This window comes from Adiantum capillus-veneris, chromosome 6 (genome assembly GCF_014529385.1).
Source record: "Adiantum capillus-veneris isolate H3 chromosome 6, ASM1452938v2, whole genome shotgun sequence".
NCBI lineage: Eukaryota > Viridiplantae > Streptophyta > Polypodiopsida > Polypodiales > Pteridaceae > Adiantum > Adiantum capillus-veneris.
The window spans coordinates 95344279-95353357 of NC_140936.1; positions in this window are offsets into that span (position 1 = coordinate 95344279).

The following is a 9079-nucleotide window of genomic DNA, read 5'->3' on the forward strand; positions in this document are numbered from 1 at the left end:
CCATAGAAATTTAGTGGCATTTTCAATTTTATCAGGTATAGAGCCTTAGAGACTATTGATGCCCATTTCTAGCATTGTCAACTGCTACATGCTCCCTACGAAGCCGGGGTGCTCCCTATGAGCTGGTTTTTAGAGAGTAGGAGCCATTGCATTTTAGTGAAATTGGAGAGGTCAACATGTAACATACCAGAAAGAAGTACATTGCTCGTACGTTGTTATTTCGAATGAGAATTCTCAGTTTGGAAAACAACCCTCTCTCTTTTGGAATCTGTCCCGTGAACTCATTGTAGTACATTGAGAAGCTCTCCAAGTTCAAAAGAACCCAACCTTAGGAGATATCTCTATGTAGATGATTGAAGGTGAGATCCAACACCTTGAGCTCAAGTGCTACAATTGGCGAGGGCTGCTAGAATTTCTCCTTCGAACCCATCTCTCTCTCTCTCTCTCTCTCTCTCTCTCTCTCTCCCCCCCCCCCCCCCCCCCCCCCCCAGCGCACACACACCCACCCATGTACCCACCCAAAAAAAAAGTCAATGTCAAAACCCATAGTTCAACATGCAAGCTATCTTAACTCATGCCACCATGGACAATGGACACCACCTACCCATTGCGCATATGCAAGTACTTCGACAAGTTGCATAAGTGCACTGGTTACTCTCAACCTTCATTACTTACCTAGTGGAGCATGCCATCTCCCAGTTTGTCATAGCTAACACAACTCACCTCTTAACTTGCTAGTTGCTACATGGTTGTACTCTATCAAACCTATCTATAATTTCTCACTAATACAACTACCAATGACTAGCTCGCATGACCATGGGTGGTTGCAGATCGGGATGCAATATGGACACACCATGCTTTGTACTCACTCAAACCTATAGGTACCCCTCATGAGTGATACCCGACCAACAACAATAGAGTATATGATGTGCCTCAAGGCAAGAGAAGATTGCAATACACATATGAAGGCTATGAGAAGCCAATTTCATTCTCTTTGCTTGCAATTTGATGGAAGCTGTGAGATTGGGCGGTTAATACTATTGTACATAGAGTTTTAAAAAAAAATAGAGAAAGTATTGAATGAGTTAAAACGTAGAGGAAAATACAAGCACCGCTAAAGAAGGATAGGGGTTATCGTGTCTCCGAGAGTATATATATCAAATGGGAATGAAGAGAAATACCTTAAGATCAAATACATTCTAGAGGGCTCATAGAAGGAGAAAATGACTGCTCTCCATCTCTGCCATCTAAGGGCTCTTTGTAGGTCCTTCACTTCCATCACTGCAGCTTCAATGATCAAACAATAAATTTCCTTCATTGCTCCAATAAAATTGATAGACAATGAGACAACACAAGGGGAGTGAGGTCTCCCAAAAAGGGCTCGGTTCTTTTCCAACCAAATATGCCACAAGAGGACACCTATAAGGCAGGCCCAAAGAGGTACATCAGCAAAACTGAATTCTCCAAGTAGTAGGATCTCCAGCTAAGGATTGAGGCTTTAATAGTAAAAACTTTTTGAAGCTCTGATTTGAACAAGATGTTGAATTTTCAATGCACAAAAAGATGGACCAATGATTCTTCATGACACTTGCACCTTGGGCAAATAACATTTGCAATCCCAAACTTCTTTACTTTTTCACTTGTCTAGACACCTTGATGTAGGATGAGCCACATGAGACAACTATGCTTTATGGAAAGAGGGTAAGCCCAAATACACTTGAATCTTTAGCTCCATTGCTTGGCATTCTAAGATAAACCCCACTTGTGGTTGAGCTTTCTAACCAGGCTTGGCTCCATAATGTTCTCAAAAGCTTTAGACAAATAAATGTGATTACAGATCTGGGAGAGAGAGGTTGAATGGCCTTTGGCACATCTTTGCAACCAATTTTGGAATGTATGACATCTTGTTAAGACTAGATCTGCACATCCTTGTGTGATCTGAAACTTTTGGATAAGCTCATCAATAGTGAGAAACTTCCCCTCTTTATAGAGATCTTTCCAGCACTTGATTCCTACTCTAAAGCACTTGTGTGCCCTCCTAGACAACTCCCATCCTTCTGAATGGCCAAACCATCCAAAACAAATGGAATCTTGGAGCCAAAAGTAAGTTGAAAATTTCCAGATTTTGGGAGGGGACCTCCCAGACATTTAGATGTTCCAAGCCTTCTAAAATGTGCAGACGAGATCGGTTCCTCTAGGGGTAAAATTAGCTTTTGAAGTTAAAATTTCTTGAAGAGACAACCTAGGCTAGCAGGCTCTGAAACCTTTCAAATGGAATAGGTTAATCTTCCTTTTTATTAGAACATCTCAGCAGTCAGAAGAGGAGGCTGTCCTCATGATCCATTTACTGGCCGGCTTATTTGAGAGGTTAAAGGAGATATTGAAGGCCATTGCTATCCCTAGTAGCTTGAAAATTTGACCATCTTCAATAACTTTGCATCCAGTCTAAAAAATAATGGCAAGGCAGGGACAAGGGCCTCCCCTTTCAAGTTACAACTAGTTCTGGAATTTACAAGCACACGCCCACCCGAAGGACCATAGCACATATGACCAAAACCCTATCAAAGCATGGATTTACAACACATGCCGACCAATGCATATGAAGACAAGGGCCTGCCTTTTCACAATTGAACATCACAAACCCAAAATTTCAACATCAACTTCACAATTCATAGATACATGCCCTCCCAATTTGTCTGCACACAATTTGCGGCTGCCATTGCCATAACCCTACAGAGAACTAGTTGTAACTTGAAGAGCACAAATCCAATTGGGTCACTTTAAATTTTTAAAGCGAGCTTGAAAAATGACTGGCAAGAAAGGTGAATATGATCAATATTGATTCGCTTCAATTTTGCACACGCCACTATGTGCAAAATTGAAGCGAACAGGGAACTATCCCGGTACGACTACACATAGAGAAGGTAAGGCGAGGGCAAAAAACTGCATCTAAAAGCATCAAGGAGACACAACGAGATAAAAACTGCAAAGTTATGGACTTTTTCTGAATGTCTCTTAGTTTTTACATGAGTTTTAGTTATATACAAGTCTCACTTCAAAACACTCACTAACGGGCACTTACAGTAACCTGACAGTTGGCGCTACCCTAGTGACTTGCCCTGCATGTACATGTGCTTTCTAAAGCAAGATAAAAAACTGACAAAAAGAAATCCACACACCCTTTTTATATTGGGCGTCGTGTCCATATGTACAAATTTACAAAAAATGGGGTGTTGAAAATGCGCCCAACATAGTTTGCCATACCCCAGCTTGCTAGATCATTCATAATGAGCAACAAAAAAGAGATCATATAAACCACATGAGGGAGTCTTCATTTCATCTTCATAATTAGCCACATGATCAAAAATTTATTTGAAAGAAGGCTCATCCTCAATCACAGTCATCAACCTTGCAACATACTTCTTTAACCTGTAGCCATTCAAACGTGCTGTATGTGGGGTACCATCCAAGTTAGCAAATTGATAGGTGCCATTTGGAAACCTGTTTCAGACCAAGAAAGGACCTTGCCACTTGATTTGAAACTTCTTTTGAAAAGTGCTATCAAGTTTACTATTGTAACAAAGAACCATGTCACCCTTCTTGATGTCTTTGTCTTTCACCTTCTCATTTGCCTTTGCTTGGTTGTTCTTCAAGAGCTGCTCATAATGCTCAAAAGCTAGCAACCTATCCAATTGTAAACATTGAAAATATAGAAGCCTCTCCTTGAGTGCATCATTAGGCTCTTCTTCAAGCTTTAGCATGAGCTTCAAAACTGGTATCTCCACCTCAATAGGAAGTAAAGCCATTTTGCCAAAAACTAGATGGAAGGGAGAGAAACCAGTACCTAATTTGATGACAGTCCTGTAAGCCCATAGAGCACAAGGTAGCTCTAAATCCTAAGTCTTCATGTCGTTTCTTGTCATCTTTGTAAGAATCCCTATGAGTTCTCCATCAAACCTCTCATTCATTCCCTTAGGTTGGGGATAGTAGGGAGTAGTAAATTTACGACGCACATGAAGCTTCTCACATAGATAATCCACTAGCTCTCCCCTGAAACCTGGAACCTTGTCAAAAACCAACTTCAATGGCATGCCAAATTTACAACAAATATCTACATATACAAATTTGGAAACATCTTTACTCGTGATTTGTTTAACAACTTTGTGATGGATTCACATAAAACTCCTTATCCCAATTAGGAGCTTGCATAGCAGGAAGAGAACCAAGAACCTCTTTGATACCTTGAAAAACCTCTTCACATTAGTTTGTCCATTGTAGAGGATCCAACCTTGCTACTTGTAGAGAATAAGGAATTTGAGAGGACAAAGGAATAAATCTTGACATATACTTCACCTTTTGAATAAAGGTAGCAAGTTGCTTTGTATCCTTAGGTGATGGGAGGAGCACCAAAGCCTTCACTTTGTCAGGGTCCACTTCAATCCCATTTTTAGAGATCATATGCCCGAATAACTTCACTCTTGGTTGAGCAAGATGACACTTCTTTGGGTTGAGTTGACCTCCACTTTCATCATATTTCTTCAATGCTATCCAAGATTTGCACAATGATCCTTTCTAGAGCTATAAACACAAAAGTCATCAATAAGATCCTTCACAAACTTGCCAAGAAAGGGAGAGAAAACCTTATTGACGCGCTTTTGGTACCACGCGCAACCATTCATAAGACCAAAAGGAAGCACACAATAAAAAAAGTATCCTCATGGTGTGATAAATGTGATCTTCTTTTGATATTCTAAAGCCATGGTGAGCTAAAAATATCCAAATATCCATCACATACTATACCTCTCATGCCCTACAATAGAATCAAGTATGTCATCTATGAAAGGAAGAGGCTATGGATCTCTCTTCATAGCTGCATTTAGAGGCTTAAAATAAACACAAATCTTCCACTTTCCATCCTTTTTGGGTGTGACAACAATAGGACTCACCCATTTTGTAGTACTCACATGACATATAAAACCTGCTTTGAGAAGCTTGTCTACCTCTTCCTTTAAAGCATTAAGCCTGTCCCATTCTCCTTAGCTTTTGGCGTACGAGCTGAGATCCTTCCTTGATTGGAATGTGGATTTCCTCTCCTTTGAAGCCTCTAATTTCCTCATAAGTAGGGACAAACAAATTGGGAAATTGTTGTACCATGTATAGGTACTCACCCTTCTCATGACTAGTCAAGTCGGGGGACAACATACCTTATATCAGCTCCTGTTTGGCATTAGGTTGAACTTTGGGTTGCATAAGCTCTTAAATATTCTCATAAGGATCAGAGATATCCTCATTCTCCATAAGACAAAAAAGATTTTTTTTTCATCATGCTCTTCTTCAAGAAACAAGGAGGAAACATCTAGATCACTATCATTGCTCTCTTCCACCTCACTGCCATCATCCCCATTGTCTTCTTCTTCACTTGAGTACACTTATTCATCACTTTTCTCATCAAAATCAGCATCCAAAGATTTTTTTGGTATCCATGCCAAACATCTTCTTATCACCCCTTCTATTGTAGAGAGTGATGGTACCATGTCCCCAATTGTGTACGGCTTTGGTTGCCTGTAACCATGGTCTTCCAAGGATGAGAGGGAAAGAACTAATACCCACGAGCATAACATGACAATTGATCAACACTTTAACATCAAATACATCCACCTCCAAGTCCTTTATAACTCCCAAGTACTTCACCCTTGATTGGTTGGCAAGCTTTATGCAAAAACCTGAATTCTTCACCATGTTGAGTCCCAACTTTGATACACAAGCTTGAGTAATAACACAGACCTGTGCACCTCCATAAATGTAAGCCTCTCCAATGCACTAACTCTTATGCCATGCATCCATAGTAGGGCATATATCATGTAGCTCATTCAAAGATAGGACTCTCATAGACCCCCTTGTAGACTCCTTCTTCATAGGGTTGACCACATACTTCCACTGCCTCTTTAGCTTAGGAAACATCTCCATGAGTTGCCCAAAGGTAACATCTGTAAGGTGTGAGATTTGCCATAGAGTACTAGAGTATGAGTCAAGGAGAGGAAAGGTGGAATCTCGGGGGGTTCACTGGTTAGTACCCCCCTATATAACGTGCACTCGTGGGGTGTTAAAAAAACCCCTCTTTTAGCATGGCTGAATGAATAAAATGACCCTTTGATTTAAGTTTTTTTTTCAAAATTGATTATAAAAACCCCTTATTTTAATGTATCTCTGTTAACTTACCTAAATGTTTTGCATTTTAAAACCCCTCTTATCAAACTCACATTATAAATTAACATGATTACAAAGTGCACCCCCCGAGGGTGAAATTATCCCACATACAATGGTGCAAGGCTGTAGAGCTACTTAAAGCGCATTTCATGAATGAATAAATAAAGTCTATTTTGCATTACATCTCTCTTGTTAATGGTGAGCTTGTGATGGCTTATCAACAACTCAAGATCGTGTTTATGAGTCCAAGTTAATTGATCTTGGAACCTAATTCGCCTGAATGATAATATAGCCAACACACACTCACTTGTGTGCACGATGTTTCTCTTTCATCGACCCTAGCTAGCACAATCCCATTCCTATCATGTGGTATGAGAGCTCCAAGGTCGTGCTAGCCAAGGTGGATGAAAGATAAACATCGTGCACACAAGTGAGTGTGTGTTGGCTAGACTATCACCACTCAAGCGAATTAGGTTCCGAGATCAATTAACTAGGACTCATAAACACGATCTTGAGTTGTTACTAATCCATCACAAGCTCACCATAAACAAGAGAGATGTAATGCAAAATAAACTTTTTTATTCATTCATGAAATGAGCTTTAAGTAGCTCTACAATCTTGCACCAATGTACGTGGGATAATTCCACCTTTCCTCTCCTTGACTCATACTCTAGTAGTGTGTAAGAAAAGCATGTCTTACCATTTCATAAGTCATAACTTGAGGAGGTTGGACTGATTGTAGCTCCTTTTCGTAGCCTTCCAACCATACCCTAGCATCTCCCTTCAAATAGAAGTAGAAGATTTACAGCACCAATGCTGAGTCTTGCTTGTCAGCAAGAAGGCAAGAAAACTCCATTTTCTTAATGAATTCTTTGGCATTTTCATTTTCTTTCCCATTGATATCCAAAAAACTAAACACCATGTCTTCTAAAACCTGAAAATTGAAGGTAACTTGAAGCGATTCCTCGGTGGCAGCCACCAAACACCGTTGGGAAAAAGAAAAAATGGGACACCTCTATAGCTTTATAGCCCAAGAGTGTTAAAACTTCACCTTCAGCACTAAAAAGTATACCAAAACCACTCTTAGTAAACCCCAACTAAAAGGCCTATACTCCCTTGGGAATTTACAAGCACATGCCCACCCAAAGGACCATCGCACACATGACCAAAACCCTATCATTTGAGTCCAAAAAAGCATGTAAGTCTGGCGGCAATGATCCCCTCTTTGGATAAAACAAGCCAAGATATAAAGTGTCACTAAGGTAGAGGAAAATCCTCTTGATAGCCTGCCAATGCTTAGACACTAGGCTATGCATAAATCTGTTGACCTGTGAGACTGCAAACTGAATATCTGGCCTCGTGTTGCATACATAAATGAGGCAGCCAAGAGCAGTTTGGTAAAGAGTGACATCAATAGGATCGCCAACATCATGTAGACTCAACTTCAAACCTGTTTCCATGGGAATGGCAATAGGGTTGCAATCCTCAAGTCCAAACTTACATAGCAATGTCTCTATGTAACTTTTCTGACACAAGGCAATACCACCATCACACTGCTTAAACTATATACCCAAGTAATGATGCAACAGCCCCAAATCTTTCATCTTGAAAGTAGCATTCAAATCAGCCTTAAATTCAGTAATATGTCTCTCATTTGGTCCAGTGATCAGCAAATCATCGACATAAAGAACCACAATGAGAAGTACATAACCCTCACGCTTTACATACAATGTGCTTTCTGTTGGACTGTTACGAAAGCCTCGTTTGACCAAATGAGTGTCAGGTTTCTCATACCAAGCACGAGGAGATTGCTTCAACCCATACAAAGCCTTCTTACATCTGCACACTTTGTCCTCTTGTCCTTTTATGACAAAACCGCGAGGCTGCATTACATAAACTTCCTCGAATATGTCACCATTCAAGAAAGCAGTAACAATGTCTGATTGATGTACATCCCAACCAAAATGAGCTGCCAATGCACATAGAAAATGCACAGTAGTCATACGACAAGTGGGAACAAAAGTCTCTTCATAATATATGCCTTTTTGCTGTGCATAACCATTTGCAACAACTCAAGTCTTATGGCGATCGATCTCACCATCCGGCTTGCGTTTCAACTTGTAAACCCACTTCGTACCAATGGCCTTTTTGCTAGGAGGCAAATCACATAAAGTCCATGTGTCATTTTCTATAAGTGCATCATATTATGATTGCATGGCAGCCATCCAATTTTCTGAATTCTGTGCTTCACAGAGGCTCCTCAACATCATGTAAGCTAGACACAGCCAAAGCATAACAATCTGATGCATAAGATGCATGGCGAGAGCCTGAACGAGTACGACTAGACAAAGGTGCATCCAATTTACTGTCACACAAAGTGTGCACCAGCCATTTTGGCATACTTCTAGCCTGCTCATTTTCAGCCCTTTCCTCATCAAGTACATCATGTACATCTGCATCAGTAATAGGCTGATCTATAACATTTTCTGAAACCCCCATAGGTTGTACATTTGCCTCATTGGAATTTACATTTGTATTTCCACCACTGAAAAGAGGCAACAAAGTGTCATAAATGTCCTGTGAGCTTACATTACTGTCTCTAGTACATGACAGCAAGGGCTGAACAGAATCTTCCACAAACACTACATCCCGTGAAACCAAAATACACTTTGTTTGCGGATGATACAACGTGTAACCTTTGCTTTCAGCACTATAACCAACAAAAATACATTTGACAGCCTTATCATCCAATTTTTTGCGTTGTGTTTGTGGCACCAAAGCATATGCCAAACAGCAAAAAACATGCATGTGCTCGATAGAAGGCTTTCTATCATGCCATGCTTCATATGGAGTAATAGACTGCAAAGCTTTC